Here is a 17,957-nt window from a genome sequence, read left to right as displayed (position 1 = left end):
GATCAAGTGAAGAGGTTCTGAGTCTACATATTATGACTTGTTATTGGGCTCCTATTATAGGTTAATATTGTCGTTGTTTCTGTGTCTCGGTCAAAAGTTTGTTGTATTGTAAGTTGAACTCTTATTTTGATTCATAGTGGATTCGATTAGAACTTTGTCTCTGCCTTGGATGTAGGGTTTCAATTTGGTAACCCAAACCAAGTAAATCTTTTGCATCTTGATTTGATTATTTGTGTTTCTTAAAACCCTTTCTCATATATATGAATCTGGAATTGGAACTCGTTGTAATAATGATCCTAAAATCTAACATTTACCACAGGAAATTCAGGACTTGGATGTTTTGGCTACAAGGTTGACGTCCAAATAAATACATAATATTTTAAATCAAGTTTTTAAACAAATAGTTAATGAAAAATTATACTTGATTCAATAAACTATGTTTATGATTGTGCGATGCTTTGTATTTTTAAGGAAACAATGTCCACACGTTCATTGTATAATGATTCTATTGTCTTCTATTAACGATATAAAATGGGAAAAGTCAACTTAACATATCAAACTTTATCATAGAAAATCACAAAGATAAATAACAGATTAGAAATAAGTAAATTAGTAATATGTCTAATGAGAACAAAATATGTAGAAATAAAAAAACCAACAATTCTTTTCAAGTTATTTACCTCAAATCCATAGTGCTGGCAATAGCCATAGACATAGTTACCTCTCTCAATACTTATCAAACTTAATTGTTATCCTAGTAATCATGCTTGCCACATTCGGATCAGGATCAAATTCTTGTTTTGTAAAAATCTCCTTAATCCTTTTACTATATTGGTTACATCATTGAAAATTTTCAAAAACTCACAATGACAACTATCTCACCTCACTTGTTTTGACATTCTTAACATTCCCCTGGATGTTTTTAATAACTTGTTTAATCTCATCAACCCTATCTTGGACCAATAGATTGATAATGTGAGTTGTGCACCTAATGTGTTATGAGATTTCTATCACACAATAACCTCTTGTGCATATTAAAATTTTCCCTCATTCATGAAATTGATTATTAAAAAAATCCTAATAATAGTTACCATATTTTTTATTTCTTAGTCCTTGAAATAACTAAACATCGTCTTTGTAATGTCTAATCCTCTCTTTGAGGGCCGTAGTTGGCAAAAATTATTATTATTTTATTGAACGATCATATTTGATCCACCTAGTGTGCAGTGGTCATCATGTACTCAATGCTTTGCGCATCAAACCTTCACAAACCAAAAGTAAGATTCCTTGGTACATTATTTAAAAATTTTCTTCAGTCTTCTTGCTTCAACATAAACAACTCTTTGATAGTCTGGCTTAACTTGCTTCTTTCCAATTTTCTCGTACAAAGGCTGAAGAACTTGGCAAAATAAATTGAAGCCATTATACTCAATCATCATGAATAGTTGCTCATCTATTAGAATCAAGTGAATCATTGTCTCTCTAGCCTACAACACAAAACATTTTTGTATGTTATTATGACCATATTGTACATTATATAATTATGTAAAAAGAAAAAAGCATCAAAGTAACCATGAAGTTTTGCAATTTTACCTTTGTTGTGCTCATATTGTGAGTTCTTCATCAATATAAGAGGACCAAAGAAGAAGTCCAGAATTTGTGCTTCTTCTAATAAACTTCGAGTAAAACAATATTATTTGGACTCTAAATTATATTGTTAAAAGATGTCATTTTATACTATTTACATGAAGTTATATTGGGGCAAAATGACGATATCATTTTGAATTAGTTAAAATGATGTTGTTTTATCTATATACACAAGTTGCTTGCAAACCTATCAAATCGAATATCCTCATGGCTCAACTTCAAACTCAAACTCAGTAACATCATATACTCATGTCTCAAGCTTGACCCTTGATTGTTTATTTCAAGCTCAAATGAGTTGAACTAACCATTAAGCTCAAGCTAACTTGGTTGGGATCAACCCCTAGTTAAAATTATCCCAAATTAGGCCTAACATCCACCCTTCATTCAATGCTCTGCTATTGGAATGTACACTACATTTCCATTATCTAAATGATAAGGAAGTTGTAAGCTTTATGAAATATAGCCAGAAAATACTATATGTAACATTTATACACATTAATATTTCTTTGAACTTTTTATTCATCCTAGTAAACACCAGAACAAGAAATAAGACGATAATTCCTCTATCTGCATATTTGTTGAAGCAGCAAAACAATTGCTGATACAATAACAAGGAACTGTTACAGAAGACATTAAAGGACAAGTATTTACTCAAAAAATAATAATAAGAAGAAAAAAAGCATTAAGTATGATTGATCGATAAATTTGGAGAGAAGTATTAAGCTATTTAAGAAGAATTCTCCTCTAAATTCAAACGAAATTGGGTATGAAACAAAGACCCATACGACGAATATCTTCCCATTTAGGCTCAGGTTCTTCATTGGATGTAATTATGCAATTTTGGAGAGATGGGAGAAACTTTAATGCTTGAACTGGCTGAGGAATTTTTTGACATGACAGAATTTTCAAAGTCCACAAGAACAGTCAGATTTTGCATCGCACCCACTGAAAAAGATTCTAGTTCAAGAATTTAAATAGAAGCATTGACTTTAAGTTGGAGAGAGGGGCAGAAAGGCATGAGGAAGTTGATGGTTCCCCTTTATTCATCAATGTCATCGTCATAGTCTACTGCAGCGGTTTCGAGTTGATCTTGAGCAATTTCAATTCTTTCAAAGATGGATATAGCAGCACGAACATCAAATTGGGACAGTTTTGGATATCTAATTTGGAAAGACGAGGAAATGAAGGCAACTCTGTATCATTATAATCATGCTTCCTCCACCATCCCTTTAATTCAGGACAATCGTAAAGGGTGAATTGGTCAAGCGATAGGAAGAAAGTTGCTGACGATGTAGACGAACTCTTATTTGCTTTATCTAAGATGTACTCCAGATCATCTATATGGCTAAGAAACAGAGTCCTCAAACATGGCAATTTATCCAATGGTGGGACATGTTTGCATTTTCTACATTTTTTAATACTAATTGAAGTTAACTTTGTAAGAGACAAAAGCCAATCACACAGTTAACGCCCATGAATGATCTCACACTGATTTTCTTAAGATTTGGGTGTGGCTTTAGACATTCTGACACCTCTACTTCATCTATTCCTTCATTTCCTTGAACCTCTGTATCATCACTTCTTCACCAATCCAATGTCATAGACCGAAGAAATTGTTTCCCTTCTAAGTTGGCCGACTTTCTACTTGCCTCAAATTTTAGGTTTTTAATCTTGTGTTTTACTCTCAAGTTGTTCAGCCCATATAATTCCTCTGTCCCACTATGATTACTTTTTCTGTTGGCCTGTTTAGTTCCTTGGCTTACTACAAATATGGCATTCCAGTTAAAGAATCACACTTTTTATTTATACAATTTCTAAGGTTCACCATTTTTTTTTAAATATCTCTTAGTAGTTTCATAAGCTCATTACAGTAAGAGAGGTTTAATGTTTTCAAATTTATTAGTCTCGATAATGAATCAGAGAGTAGTTTAGTATTTACACCAAAAAAATTAAGATATCGCAAATGCTTCTACTCACCAATTAAACTCAAAACTTTCCCATTTGAACTCAATAGTTTTTTTTTTTTTTTTTTTTTTGCTAAGTAAGTATGCATAGAACAAAGCAAAGGGACCCGAAAGCCCGAAACAAAGGAAACGGCAAAGCCAAAGACATACAACAACCCAACAACACTACTCTTTTACTTTCTATCCCACCAAACAAAAATAAGATTGAAAACAAGAGAGAGCACTGTACACAAAAACTAAAGAACAAACTAACCCAAAACACATCTACAACCATAAACAAAAATAACCATATACATCCATTTACACATGTACAACAAGACAAGGTGACAACACCAGCCACATACTCTAAGCCTTCTCAAAATGGAAAGAAAAGCAAAGAGCAACTCTAGCAAGCAAAATGAAGCTGTCTAGCCAACAAAAAAGATTCTTACAAACTAAAATCGATAAAAGCAGCTTTCTTAAAGGACAAAATCTAGCAAACATCAATGCAGCTGCCCAACCAACAATAAGAGGGCAACATAACTTTTGCCTTCAGAATTCTTAATGACCAGGAGAACAAGGGGCCAACAAGAATCAAAAAACAAGTAGGAAAGGCCTTCAACATAACCTTTATCTTAAACAAGACTACCAATAACTCAACTAAACAAACAAGAGATGGACCAACATGACGAAAACAAGAGGAAAAAGAGAGCCAGCCACAAGAAGCAACAATAAAAGGTCCTTCATTTTTTGCTAGACCCTTGGGAAACACACTGCTATCAAACAAAGCTAAAACTCAGGGCTCAACCTTTTTAAACAACCTTGACTACCTTAACATATCTAACGTTAACCTACAAAATAACCCACAAGTTAGATAAACCAACCACAAAAAGGCACCCAAAGCATTAACTTTGTCATGCTTCTTTAAAGATACAACTCGACAAACCCCATCTCTTACAACTTCTTCATTCCTTCTTAATTTTTCCATATTCTCAAACTCTACTCCTTTATGGCCAAAAACTCTCTTGATGCTACTCATAATTTGTGCTTTGGAAGAAAATACATTTGAGAAACACCTTATATTCCTTTCCATCCAAATTGCATACATCGCAACTATAAGACTCATCTTGCACATAAGATTTTGCAAGCTATTTTTCCTCTAAGAATGTGCGCGATCTCTTCCACATAAATGCTCTAAGGTTGACAAATATATCTTCTATGTCACAACTGGCTAAAAGAGCATTGGAAGAGAAGGTGGTTCAAGTTTTCTTCCTTTTCATTACAGAGGACACACTTTGTCGAATTAATAACACCATCTTTGCAAGTTTAGCTCTCGTGGAAAGCTTCCCTTTCATAGCTATCCAAGAATAAGAAAATGTCTAAGAATATATATTTTATGCCATACCACCCTACTCCAACAAACCTATTGCCCCTTAGCTCTAATTTCATTCCAAGCTACGTTGATAGAAGCTTACCATTATGGTTGGGGAGCCATACCAACCTGTCATTTTCACCTGATGGCAGAAAATCAACAAGTTCTTTACCTATATTAAATTCTAGGACAAAACAGTAGCCCACTCCAAGCTTTTCCATTGACTGTCATCTTCACTTTGCAATTTAAATTCAAACGAGTTTCATAGGCCATTATTTATCCAAACCTATTAATTAGAGGGCCAAGGGGATGCTAACAATCCTTCTAAAGAAGAGTAGCCTTACCATCACCAATCTCTATCTTAATTTTGTTCTTTATAAACTCCCTAAGCTTTATCGATTTATTCTAATTCCAAGGGCTAGAATTTCCAACATTTATCTCCTATAAACTTTTATTCCCAATTCGATTAGTTTTAATCCGATTTGCCCAAAGGGAATTGCTCAAAGGTTTCCAAAGGTCCCATATGTGTTTTGAAAAGACAGTTTTATTCCATTCCTTACAACTAAAAATTTTGAGGCCTCTTTCTTTTTTTGGCTTGCATATTTCATTCCAAGCTACTTTGGCTTTCTTTTAATTTAGACCAACTTTAGCCCAAAAGAAAGCTCTCATCATGGATTCATTCCCCTTGATCACCTTAAAGGGAAGTGTGAAGATAGAGCCCAATAGATTTAAATGCTAAACAAGATAGAGTTGATGAGCACAAGTCTATTGGCATAAGAAAGAAAATTGTTTTTCCAAGAACGAACTCTTCCTATAATACGGCTTAAAAGAGGTTTGCAATCATTAAAGGAGAGTTTGGAAGAGATCATAGGGACACTAAGGTAAGAAAAAGGAAAAATCTCTTCCTCAAAATGTAGGCGTCTAGTTATCTCAAGCTTTTCATCCTTAGTAACTTTGGAGAAAAAAACATAACTTTTGTTCTCATTAGCCTTCAAGCCCGACCATTTAAAGAATTCCTTAAGACTCTTCTTAACTAAGTCAATGGCTTTAACACTAACTTTACAAAAAAAATGAGATCATTCACAAAACAAAGGTGAGTGATACCATTCTTTTTGCACTTCCAATAAAACTCAATCCCATCTTTAACTACCATCTTTTGGAGGATTTTAGAGAGAACCTTCATGGCAATAACAAATAGATAGAGTGATATGGGATCCCCTTGTCTTAATCCTCTAGAACTCTTGAAGAAATCTTTTAATTCCCCATTTATGCAAATAGAAAAAGAAGGAATGGTAATGCACTCCTTAATCCATCCTACAAAAGTGGGGTGAACCCCAATCACATAGAGCACTTTCAATAAAAACTCCCATCTAACCATGTGATAAGCCTTGAAGAGATTAACTTTTATGGCACATCTTTTGCTCACCCCATTCTTCTTATGGTACTTATACATTAGCTCTTAGCTAAGGAGGATATTATGACCAATCTTTCTTCCTTCCACGAAGGCCATTTGGGCTTTATTAATGAAGTTAGAGAGGATACCCTTGAGTCTATTTGCCATAATCTTAGTAATACATTTATAGATTGTATTACAACAAGAAATAGGTCTAAAGTCTTTGCAAAAAGTAGGATTAGAACATTTAGGAACAAGAACAATAGTTGTGCAATTTACCTCTTCAAGGAAAGCGCCATTCTTGAAAAATCCTTGATAGCTTTAATCACATCTTAACCAACCACACTTCAAGTCTTCTTGTAGAAATAAGCTCTAAAGCCATCCAAACTTAGGGTCTTATTGTTACCCATGGCGAAGATGACTTTTTTATCTCTTCTCTCCTGACCTCTCTAATCATGTGACTACTTTTCTCCATAAGAATTTTATAATCAAGCACCTCATCAATATTCCTTTCCTCCTCCATATGGTTTTGCTCTGGAAGAAGCTTTCTAAAGAAATCAATAAACTTCATCTTCACCATCTTTTTATCCATCACAAGTTCTCCATCTTCATGACAATTGCTTTCAATGGCATTTCTATTAACTCTCTCTTTAATGTACTTATGGAAATAACAAGTAATTTGATCATATTCTTTTAACCAATTCACCCTAGATTTTTGCTTTATAAAGGACTTCTCTCTCCAACTTAATCTTCTAAACTTTTGAGCTTTTCCTTTTTCTTCTTCAATCAAACTACCATCATAAAGGCATTTAGAAAGCTTAGTTTGAGCTCTTTCTACATCAGTCCTAGCAAGTTTAACTCTCTCAGACAAATACCAATAATGCTCATTCTTCTTTAACTCCTTTAGTTTGGCCTTGACCAATTTAAGCTTAGAATTAAGCCTAAACATAGGACTACCTCTTATATTTCTCTTCTAAAAACTTTCCATAATTTACATGAAGTTCCAATCCTTCACCCAATAGTTGAAGAACTTGAAAGGAGGCCTCTTAGTTTGTATTCCTTTCCTACCAATGAGGATACTCGGATAGTGTTCTAAAATGATTCCAAGAGGGAACCAACCAAAAGATCTTGGAAATTTGTCAACCCACTTCTCATTTGCAAGAATTCTATCAAGCTTGCAACTCACTCTCTTGTCTCCTTCACTTTGGTTATTCTACGTGTGAAAACTACCCATATATCTAAGGTCATCTATTTGAATACTCTTGTAGCACTCATTTAACTCATCTTTATATCTTTCCCATGAATTAGAACCTTAATCTTTCTTTTGACCATTTCATATGACATTAAAGTCTCCAAGGATGATCTATAGAGACTAATTTGAGCAGCCATAAATCTTTTCAAGCTCCTTCCAAAGTTTTCTTCTATCAACATCGCAATTCATATCATAAACCATAGTTAGAAAAAACTTTTCTTTGCTAGATAAAATGGTAACCCCTATATGAATGTTTTGCTCATCTATATTGATAATTGACATATTTATAATTCTTTGGTTCTAAGCCACCCAAACACTCCCTCTAGAATTAAAAGTCATTGTTGTTCACAAAATCCCAATCATTAAAAATATTTCATCTAATCTTCTTGCTATTTTCCTTCCTCATCTTGGTCTCAAGAATAACATACAAGTCAATCTTATTCCTAGCTATAACAAGTTTCATTTCCTTTTATTTTAATACGGAGTTTAATCCCCTAATATTCCAAGCTATAAGATTAATCATTAGAAGGTTTGGTGGAATTGGACTACCTTTTCTTCTTGGTAAGTTTCTTCTTTTGGTATTTCCTCATCATGCTCATTGAGGCCCCATTTATACCTTTTTCATCTACTTTTTGTAATTTTCCAAATGTCATAACTAAAGGAGATTCCATTTTATCATCATTTGAATCCAAATCTTGTTCTTCTTTCCCACCTTCATTGATTATAATGCCTAAAGTTTCCTATTTTTGTTCTTACTTATCAACAACTCTTTTCCTTTTCTTTTCTTAGTTTCCTCCTTACTAATCTTAATCACCTCCTTTCTTTTTTCTGCTAATTTAGCCTCATAAACCTTGGAAATTGTCTTAATCCTCATTTCCTTCTTATTGAATGTTACCTCCTCAACAAGGTGAGCAAACTGTTTTGGGAGCTTTTTAGTTCCATTACCAATGATATCCTAAATTGGTAGCACCTTATTCTTACAAAATTCTTTAACAAAAGCCTCTTTATCATTGCTTCTTTCTCCACTTCTAAGACCCTTTTTTGGATTTAAGGCACTACTTCAAGACTTCTTCTCAGTACTTATTTTACATTCTTCTTGAACATGGCCATAGCTTTTTACATTTACTATATTTCAATGGCCTTCAATTATATTCAACTTTCAATTCCATATTACTTTCGTTTGGTAGCTCTGTGTCAATGAAATCTAGAAAATTTTCCTCCACTTTCATTTCAATACACACTCTCACAAATTCCAGTCATAATATATCCTCTATCACCGAGTTTAAATAAAATGGCTTTCCAAGGCTGCTCAATAAAAGACTTAGCCCTTTGGCACTCTAAAATTCCAATGGATTATTATAAATTTTCACCCAAACTACCACTGCCTTGATGTTCTCTGTTTCTATTACTAGATTCTTTTTCCACCTTTGAACCAAAAAAGGCTAGCCTCCTACAACCCAGGTTCCTTCCTCAAAAACTCTCATGAGATCCTCCTCACTTTTGAGTTTGAGAATAAGTGTTCCTTTTCCATTAGTAATGATGCCTAAACTTGCCCACATTTTGTCGGCATATCTCTTCACCACTAGGAAAGGAATCGTTCTACTAAGAAAGAAACCAGTCGCATATAACTCCCATTTTTTAGCACTTTGGTCTACAACTTCCTTCGACGGAGCTATAAAAGCTCTATTTAGAGACTTCCTTGGATGATGAGTGAAATACTTTAGCTTCGTTACAATCTTCTTATGGTCGAATAATTTATTCCAAGGTTTAAGCATGGAGGGATTATTTTTGCCATCACCATTCTCGACAAAAAGAGGCATATACCCATAAAAAGAACTAAGCTAAGAAACCCTAACGATCTAGGGCTACTTACAAAGAACCACACACTTCTAACAACCCACTTTAAAAAGAAACAGTCTACATAAAAGAGGAAACAACCTATAGCAAGACCAAATAAAACATGTTGGCAAAAATAAACACTCTGGTAGCCATGTAGCTAAGGAACCACATGGATAAAGTCAACAATTCCACAAAACACTAGTGCACAAAATTGAACCCAACAATATTCCACTTATAGGTAGGAACACCTTTTCTCCTAAGGACAAAAAGTAATGAGCATCAACCAAAGATGAAGCACTGACACCATTTCTATCATACCACTACAAGGAAACCACTAGAAAAAGGAAACTCAGAGCCACTACATATAAATTGAAATAGAAAATGCAAGCCAAACACACCAACAACACCACCTAAATGCAAAAAAACCAAGCAGCCCAATAACACAAAAAGGAAAAATGACACAACCACACATACCATAATACAAACAAAAAGGAATTGACAGAAGCAAACCATAAAAAAAGGGCAAAAAGAAGAAAAACATGAAGGAAACTAAATACTAGAGGGGTCCCTAATAGGTGGCTAGCACCAAAAGGGCCACCAACTAGATGAAGGAGAAGAGAGAGAAAACCAACAAAGGTTAAGCAACAAATAGAAGAGGAAAAGTGTTTAAGGTTTTAGAGAGAGGAGAGAGCACATGATAAGAGAGAGAAAAATCGACCTAAAATATCCTAAACCTTAATATCCTTGCCTATTTGAACTTAACAGTTTCTAAAAACTTAACCCTTTAAAATCCAATGCTCGTAAGTATTCATAACTTGTTAAAGTTTCATCACCATCATCCATGTTGAAACCCCAATTTAATCTACAAATCAAAAGCAATGTTTTTATATTATTTTCACTATATAACACAACTAGAAATGTCCATGATGCTTTTACTTCACCACAATCAAGTGATAAATAGTGATATCTTACATTCACACTTTTAACCTTACAAAAGTTTGCATTATGCATTTAGTTCCTGCAACTAATTTGGCAAGGTCATGCAGATGATCATGCATCTTACAAGCAACTACATTGCCCCATCTATCATCTTCTAGATTTTTGGAAAAATGATCCTAAAAGTAGAGTCCTAAAATACTTATTACCAACATCTTCTAGACATTCATTGTTTGGCATTTGAAGAAACCCTTGTGCCATCCAAAGATAAATAAATTTTTGCTTTTCAATTTTATAATCCTTAGGAAACAATGCATAATAAGCAAAACATTATTTCAAGTTTGAAGGGAGATGATCATAGCTGAGCTTGAGCAATGGTAATATATCAATTTCTTCTTTAATCACCTTTGGCATTTCATTATCTGTAAAATTTAACCAATCATTTGGCTTAGTATTACCAAACATTAATAGTGTTATTGTCAGTATGGTAAGAGGAACTCCACCACACTTTATTACAATCCCTTTTCCCATCTTTATTAATTTTGTAATTCTACCCTATGTTTAAAGGCAATTTGAGCAAACAAATACCCTATGTTTAGTAACCACTATCTTGCTTCCTTTTGAACCATTCATTAATAGATCAATCAACTCATTCCATTTGTTTTTCTTATCATTCTATACATAATCCAAAACTAATAAATATCTTTTTCCCATCAATTTCTTTTCTAAGGAATCTTGCAATTCATTTCTTTTTTAGTTGTAGATTTTATTATCTTTTCAACAATTATCTTTACCATAAAATCCTCAAAGACATACACCCACATCCTTAACTAAAAATAGTTTATGACATTCTCATTTGCCTATCTATTTTTTTTCATCACCTTGCACCGTCGAAGTTCAGTAGAGAAATCATCTAATAAGTCATCTGCACCGTAAAATGCATCTTTAAGCCTCTGGAGCCAACTAGTTGCCTATTGGCTCATTTTGTTGTGCTACTTCTCATCATCGAGGAGAGTAGATTTGATAGTGTTGACAATGTCATTGAGTTTTTGAATCTCATCTTTAACACTTCATGCCAATTTGCCATTTTGGAGAAGTGTTGAAGATTCAAATAAAAAGAAATAAAGTGTCACATCTAATTAAAGTGAGTGGTATATAAATATGGGGATTGAACTTTAACACAAGCCAATTGGTTTTGTATAATATAGGTTTCGATCTCTACACTTATAAGTCTAATATATATTTTCGATATGTATCAAATCACAAGCCAAATGGTAGGTTTAACAACCTAAAGTTTTCTTAGATACAAGTGATAATGCACCCAACCAAAAACCAATTGAGTCAAATGGCAGGTTTAATAGCCTATGGTGGTGTCACTTGAGCAGGGGTGTTGGAGACTCAAATAAAAATAAAGAGAGTCTCACATCTAATAAAATTGAGTAAAGTGAGTGGTATATAAGTGTGCGGGTTAGACCTTAACATAAGCTAATCGGTTTTGTATAATATGAGTTTTGATCTTTACACTTATAGGTTCAATATATTTTCAATATGCTATTAGAGCACGACCCAAACAGTGGGCCTAACAGTTTAAATGTTCCTTGATACAAGTGACAAACACCCAACCAAAAATTGACTGAGTCAAACGATAAGTCTAACAACCTATAGTGGTTACGCTTAAGTGAAAGTGTTAGAGACTCAAATAAAAAGAAAAACAGTCTCACATTTAATTAAAGTGAGTGGTATATAAGTGTGTGGATTGAACTTTAACATAACCCAATTGGTTTTGTATAATATGGGTTTCGATCTCCACACTTATTGGTCTAATCTATATTTTCAACAAGTAAAGACCCTAAGGTTTTCCAATTCCTTTAGCAATTTGTTGTCAAAATAATTTTTTTCAAGAGGTAGTTGTAGAAATCAATTATAAGACAAGCAATGTTGGCGATGTTTATAGTTAGAAGTAGTAATATTAGGACTCAAACAAAAAATATGAAGAAGATACCTTTGCATTCACATCCATACCTTTAGAAGAGCAAATAATGAAAAACATTATCATTATCATTATCATAATAAAGGGTGTCTAAACCTATAAAAACCATCTAACAACAAACCAAATCCATAGAAATCAATACTATTATATATTTTTTGACCAAGTTCCTAGAGAAATTCAAATTAAATCTTAGTTTAAGTAGAATAAGTATTAAAACCAAAAATTTGTCAAATATCTAGAGCTTATAGGACTTTCTGTAGGTATAGGATTTGACCATCTTGCAAAACTAATTTACAAAGGTCTGTTCCTCTTAGTACACGCCTAGTATTATTGCCTACATAAATCTATCTTGTCACTTTGAAATTCGATAAGTTCCACAAAAATCCTTTTATCATGGGTTACATGGTTTGTGGTTCCTAAATCTACAATCCATGTAGAATGAGACTTAGTTAATTGTATAGTACTGGAAATTAAAGTTTCATTACTTAAAGTAGAATGAGACAATATCTTTTTTGGCTTTGTGCATTCATGGGTGAAATAACCCTTATTGTTATAATTGTAACATGTTATCTTGGTTTTGTCTCTTCTTCTAGCATGTTTATCACCCTATATCATTTTTATTGTTTGTCTTTGTACTTTAAACCTTATGCGACCTCCTTCCTTTTCTTAGACTTGTACCTCTTACGTTTGAAGCTATAAATAACTCTTGGAACTCAACTCTACAGTGTATGCATGAATACCGAGTCCAACTATCTCAAAGCGCTCGTCCTTTAGCTTAATGAGGTGAGAAATGTCAACAAAAGTCTTTATATTCTCATTTTGGGTCATATGCGCCTTTATATGTTCCTAACTATCAGAAAAATATCATATTCCTACATGAACCTATTGTTCATCTATCAAGTTATGCCTAGCTGACTTCGGCTCCATAATCATATCTGACATGTCTTTCATATATTATTTCATTGATTTTTTGATGAGCTTCTTATATATGTCAAATTTGACAATTAATTGCCTTAGTTTGGGGATTGCAGTTCCTCTAAACTTTTCTTTGAAAATAATTCTTAGGACATGTACAATTGGGCATTGCTAATACTCGTATACTAGATTACCATTCATGGAACTGATCAAGAAACCACACGCAGTGAAATCTTTCTTCTTACATGCGTGATATGTGCCTGTATTATGTTTGCGTAAGACACTATTCGGATTTCTACCCCTTAGTTAGCTATGGCTCTTCCATAACCTCATTTTCGGCCTTGAAGACATTTTGCATATCTAGGATATAGTGTAACTTTAAATGTCATACGTTATAATTATCCCTATTCTGTTTCTTGGCCTTAATCAAATCAATAATTTCTAGAATGGCTTGGTTAATTAGATCATAGAGACATATCATACATAACATTAATATTGCAATTGCATACACATCAATTATTGTAATTGCACATTAAAATTTAAAATATCTCACATAAGACACAAAATCGAAAGTTCATCATATTCCCAATCATCTTTCATGACTTAAATGTTTTGACATTTTAAAATTCAATCTAATTACGCTAATATTAATTATGGATAAGAATTTCATTAAATCCTACAAATCTCAGAATTGCCACATTTAACATTTATAATATATGATACAACAAATGCATCACAACTATGACTAGGACCATTTCATCATCTTGTACAATTCTTCAAGTTACTTTATTCATGATAAGGTCTCTATGATAAGCCAAATGTCTCACATTTCGTTGATTTGGAAATAGCAATAAAGTAGTGGATTTTTTTTTAATATTTATTACTATGTGTCGCTCTTTAACAAGTTGTAATATATCCACATAATCCCAAAAGTTCTTCACATTCTTGTCTCAATAACATCATTTATTACATGAATCTAATGGTTATGCATGAATATAATTAGACTATATATCATCTCTTTTCCAATTAAAAGAATGCTACTTACTTTTAAGTCTAAATCTTTATTTTATATATATATTTATATATTAGATTATCAGTTAATCACATATTATATTATATGTAATGATCCTTAGTCGACAAGCTTGCATGAATTAGAAATATGTGTTTTGAAATACCGATACATGTTTGTATAAGTCAAAATTAGGTATTACTTGCTTTTATGCCCTGTAGGACCTATAGATTTTGTTCCAAGTATCGAACTGAGTATAAAATAGTTGTTGCATGTTGGAAGGAAGCATTCATGCACTTTGACATACTTGAAGCAATAATCCACAAGCTGTCACACACCAAAACATGGTCCCATGTGCCTCCATGTGTCGAAATAGTGCTCTGATACCAATGTTAGAAAATAAACTCATCAACCCTAGGTTTTGATACCAATGTTGGAAAATAATGCCAATTCTGTAAATTATGAAAATAATTAATTGTGTTCCTGAATTGCATTGAATTAATTGTTGGATGATCTACAACATACAATGCATTATTACTTTCATATCCACAACACAGTTTGCTTCATTTACTTGCATTTCTGTGAAGAGAAGAGCTTATGTATTTTGGTGTTGGGAGGAGAGAAAGAACAAAAAAAAAGGTGTAATTATTTTACACAAGGGAGGTTGTTTCTATAGTTTTGGGACATTTAAATACGTCCTCAACTACCACCGTTTTCTCAACTCCCACCAACTACCACCTAGGTAGTTAATTGCAAATGGGTCAACTCTAAAATCTTAATCATATGAAATAGGAGAATAATAAATAACTAAATTAGAATTCTAATCCTATAAAATAAAAAAAATAATAAATAGCAAATCAAAATCAGACTCAATCAAAATCAGATTAAATTAGAATCAGATCTGATTAGAATAAAATCAAGTAGGAATATATTTAACAAAATCAAGCAAGCAGCATACAACCATGTATTCATTCATGGGATTCTAGCCATCAAGAAGCCATCATCAAACCAACAATTCATACAAAAAAACCATGTACACAACATATACAAGCACACACTATATATGCATATTTCATCCACAAATATTCAAGATTCAAGCGTTTTTTTTTTTTGAAGGTTTGCAACAAAAGTCTAGTGCATAAAGCCAACAAGAATTAATCCCAAACATGCATAAAACAAGGCCAAGATTCATGTAATCTGAGAGAAGAAAGAGATGTCCCTACTCACCTAAAATTTGCTCGAACTAAGATGGCGGCAGGTTGGTTCTTCTTTAAGATTTTGGTTGTCAAAGAAAGTTCCCTACCTGTCAAATTTCTAAAACATATATTAAATCACAATTTTTAAAACATGCAGTGAAACAAATTTAATTTAAACTATATATTAAATCAAAAATCTTTAATGGAAAAACATGAGTTTCTAAAACATGCTTTGATACCACATGTAAATCATAATTACATTTATTATAAAGAAACAATTAAACATCAAACTATCATGTGCATATAAATCACAATTTCATTCATAAAGATAAATTAAGCATCAAATCATTATACCCACAAATCTTAAACTTCATGTTTCTTCACATAGTTTGAAGGTAGATAAATATATCATGATCCATTATATTTTGAAATGTATAAAATATAAAAAGAATTCATGAAGAATTCAAAAGATATTGATTTCTCTCATTTGACCCATTTGTTTAATGATGGATAAAAATAACTTAAGTTTTTCTATTTATAAGTTGTTGCTATTAGTGTGTTGTAGTATTAGTATTGTGTTAAGGGTAGAGAAGGGATCAACTTCTATTTATAAAAAATCATAAATAATTATATTTTTTTATTATAAGTGTGTTGTAGTAAATTATGACTTTCTATCAAAAATCACATACTTATAATGAGTTACATTATCTTTTTTCATCATAAATAATTATATTTTTTTATTATAAGAAGTCATATCTTTATATGGTGTTAGGGGTAGAGAAGTGATCAACTTCTATTTATAAAAAATCATAAATAATTATATCTTTTTATTATAAGTGTATTGTAGTAAATTATGACTTTTTATAAAAAATCACATACTTATAATGAGTTACATTATCTTTTTTTATCATAAATAATTATATTTTTTTATTATAAGAAGTCATATCTTTATATTAGTCAGTTGAATTTAGATATTAAAAATTTTATTAAATATTAATTATTATATCAAATAAATACAATTATATTTAATAAAATAAACTTTTGATCTAACGACCATCATTGTTTGTATCTCAAATCTGTTCAAGTTCCATTCATCGCAATGTTTAAATAATTAATTTTATCTCTAAAAGTTTAATCAAAGAATTGGTCAAATTCTCTTGTGACTTCACATAATCTATGAATATAATTTTATCATGGGAAAAGGACTATTTCCCACCCATTTTTTAGGTCGATTCCAAACTGATACCCACGGAAGATCAAAATCCACTTTTCCCACCCATGACCAAATTGTCGTCCAATTTCTCAATTAGGGACAGAGGCAAAATCGATATTTTACTGTTTAAAATCTCAAAACTTTAAAATTTCACCATTTCCCTCTTCCAGGTTTTAAATCTAACAACTCAACCCATCCTCAAAGTTTAAAAAGTTTAGATTTCACCCCTAGGTTTGCTTCATTCTCCGGCCACTACCGAAGGCCGACGCATTCCACCGATCTCGCATCTCCAATGACAAAGGATGACGAAGGACAACTCTTCGTCGTCTAGATCTGGACGACGAAGTGTCATCCAAATCTGAAAGAACATATAAAGGATGACGCTCGTCGTCGTGTCTGGACGACGCATCGAGCAACGAAAGAGGACGAAGCATCGTCCTTTATCATCTGGGTGGAGCGACGAAGAGATTTCTGTCTCTTCATCACATCGTGCAACAAAGAGATCTCCGTCTCTTCGTCGCACCAGGAGAAGGAGGAGACTAGTGACGACGTCGAAAGATGAAGTTGAAGAACGGGGGTGAAACTGCTATTTTTGAAAGTTATGAGGGGCGGCTGTATTTTGAAAAATATAGAAACCCTAGGTTTGGGGGTAAAAATGTTACTTTTTAAAGTTTAAAAACTTTAGGTAAAGATGAAATATTAATTTCTAAAACCTATGGGGGGTGAAAAGTAATAATTTTTTTAATTTTTTAATATAAACAGTAAAATGACTATTTTACCTCTCCTTTTAACAGCAAAAATGGACGGTAGTTTGGTTATGGGTGGGAAAAGTGGATTTTGATCTGCCATGGGTATAGGTTTGAGAATGGGGTAAAAAATGGGTGGGAAATAGTCCTTTTACCCTTTTATCATATAGTAGCTTTTTAACCACATCATGTCCCGAACGGATGTGTTTGTTTTTTACATTGGAAACTGTTTGTTGCTTGGTAATAACAATGCATAAACACGGAAAATGTTGGCTTTATACCTAACAGTATATTTGCTATGAACATTCTCAATTACTTAGCTTCATTATCAGCCAACTCAAGAGCTAAAAACTTTAACTTTGCAACAATGGTTCGTTTGGTTGATTTCTATGTAATAGCAGTCCCACCAGGGGTGAATGCATAACCACTAGTGGCTTTTGTCTCATCTGAATCTGAGATCCAGTTATCATCAATGTATCCTTTTAATACATTGGAAAAACCATTAT

Source organism: Mangifera indica, chromosome 10, assembly GCF_011075055.1.
Source record: "Mangifera indica cultivar Alphonso chromosome 10, CATAS_Mindica_2.1, whole genome shotgun sequence".
In the NCBI taxonomy this organism is placed as follows: Eukaryota; Viridiplantae; Streptophyta; class Magnoliopsida; order Sapindales; family Anacardiaceae; genus Mangifera; species Mangifera indica.
Note: the sequence above shows the minus strand (reverse complement) of the source record.